Source organism: Vicugna pacos, unplaced genomic scaffold, assembly GCF_048564905.1.
Source record: "Vicugna pacos unplaced genomic scaffold, VicPac4 scaffold_20, whole genome shotgun sequence".
Lineage (NCBI taxonomy): Eukaryota > Metazoa > Chordata > Mammalia > Artiodactyla > Camelidae > Vicugna > Vicugna pacos.
The window spans coordinates 28,601,324-28,603,980 of record NW_027328741.1 but is presented as its reverse complement, the minus strand read 5'-3'; positions in this window follow the sequence as shown (position 1 = coordinate 28,603,980).

Below are 2,657 nucleotides of genomic sequence, written 5' to 3'. Positions count from 1 at the left end.
GCTAATAATATTTTTAAGAATTTTTGCATCTATATCAATCAAAGATATTGGCTTGAAATTCTCTATGCCTGTACTTTGTTTGTTGGCTTTGCTCTCAGGGTGATGAAAGCTTCATATAATTAATTTGTGAGTTTCCCACATCTTCACTATTTTTGAATATATTGAAGAGCGTAAGTTCTGCTTGGTATTTTTGTACAGTTTTCCACAGGAGCTGTTTAAATCTGCACTAACGTTTAATGATTTTTTAAATGCAGATTCTTTCATTCTTCTAGTAAACTGTTTGTTCAAATTATTTGTTTCTTCTTATCCCTGTCTCTTTCTAGACATTTGTCTATATCTTCTAAGTTGTCCAGTTTATTGGCATGTAAGTGTTTACAAATAATCCCTTTGTTGTATATCTGATTGAACAATTGTTATTTCTCCACATTTATTTCTGACTTTATTTCTTTGGAGCATCTCTGTTTTCTACATGATGCATCTGGCTTGAGGTTTTTCGATTTTGCTTATCTTAAAAAGAAAACAAAAACAAAATTTTTGGTTTTACTACTCTTTTGCATAGTTGTATTTCTCTCTAATATATATTTACACCTGTAATATTTAGGTTCATGTATTTTTTTAACTTTTTTTTATTGATTTTTAATCATTATGCAAAGTTGTCTCAAATTCCATTGTAGAGAACAATTATTTATTTACAATGGACATATATACATTTGTTGTCCCATTTCTTCCCCTGTGAGCTGCCATAAGATCTTTTATATATTTCCCTGTCCTATACAGTACAATCCTGTTTATTTTACAATTTTGAAGTCCAAGCCTATCTATTCCCACATCACACCCACTTGGCAACCAAAACTTTGTATTCTCTGCTTGCAATTCTATTTCTGTTTTTTATTTTGCATTTTTGTTTGGTTTGGTTTTGTTTTTAGATTCCACAAAAGAGCATTCTCATATGGTATTTTTCTTTCTCATTCTGGCTTACTTGACGTAGACTGATTTTCTCCAGGAGCATCCATGTTGCTGAAAATGGCATTATGATGTCAGATTATAAGACTGACTACTATTCCATTGTATAAATATACCACCTCTTCTATATCTAGTCAACTGTCGATGGACATTTAGGGTATTTCCATGTCTTGGCTATTGTAAATAGTGCTGGCTATGAACATTGGTGTGCAGGTGTCATCCTGAATTAGGGTTTCTTCTGGATTTATGCCCAGGAGCGGGATTTGGGTTATATGATAAGTCTATTCCAAGGCTTTTGAGGAATCTCCATCCTGTTTTCCACAGTGGCTGCACCAAGCTGCATTGCCACCAGCAATGAAGGAAGGTAACCTTTTCTACAAAGCCTCTCCAGCATTTGTCATTTGTGGATTTTTCAATGATGGCCATTCTGACTAGTGTGAGTTGATACCTCATTGCAGTTTGATTTGCATTTCTCTGATAATAAGTGATATTGAGCATTTTCTTTTTTTTAACATTTTTTATTGATTCATAACCATTTTACAGTGTTGTGTCAAATTCCAGTGTTCAGCACAATTTTTCAGTCATTCATGGACATATACACACTCATTGTCACATTTTTTTCTCTGTGATTTTTCATAACATTTTGTGTATATTTCCCTGTGCTATACAGTGTAATCTTGTTAATCTATTCTACAATTTTGAAACCCCAGTCTATCCCTTCCCACCCTCTACCCCGCCCCCCACCCCGCTAACCACAAGTCTGTATTCTCTGTCCACGAGTCTATTTCTGTCCTGTATTTATGCTTTGTTTTTGTTTGTTTGTTGGTTTTTGTTTTTTAGATTCCACATATGAGCGATCTCATATGGTATTTTTTATCTCTTTCTGGCTTACTTCACTTAGAATGAAATTCTCTAAGAGCATCCATGTTGCTGCAAATGGCATTATGTTGTCGGTTTTTATGGCTGAGTAGTATTCCATTGTATAAATATACCACCTCTTCTTTATCCAGTCACCTGTTGATGGATATTTAGGTTGTTTCCATGTTTTGGCTATTGTAAATAGTGCTGCTATGAACATTGGGGTGCAGGTGTCATCCTGAAGTAGATTTCCTTCTGGGTACAAGCCCAGGAGTGGGATTCCTGGGTCATATGGTAAGTCTATTCCTAGTCATTTGAGGAATCGCCACACTGTTTTCCATAGTGGCTGCACCAAACTGCATTCCCACCAGCAGTGTAGGAGGGTTCCCCTTTCTCCACAGCCTCTCCAGCATTTGTCATTTTTGGATTTTTGAATGACGGCCATTCTGACTGGTGTGAGGTGTAGTTTTGTAGTTTTGTTTTGCTTTTCTCTGATAATTAGTGATATTGAACATTTTTTCATGTGTTTTTTGATCATTTGTATGTCTTCCTTGGAGAATTGCTTGTTTAGGTCTTCTGCCCATTTTTGGATTGGGTTGTTTATTTTTTTCTTATTGAGTCGTATGAGCTGCTTATATATTTTGGAGATCAAGCCTTTGTCAGTTTCACTTGCAAAAATTTTCTCCCATTCTGTAGGTTTTCTTCTTGTTTTATTTCTGGTTTCCTTTGCTCTGCAGAAGATTGTAAGTTTCATTAGGTCCCATTTGTTTATTCTTGCTTTTATTTCTTCTAGGAGAAAATTTTTGAAATGTATGTCAGATAATATTTTGCCTATA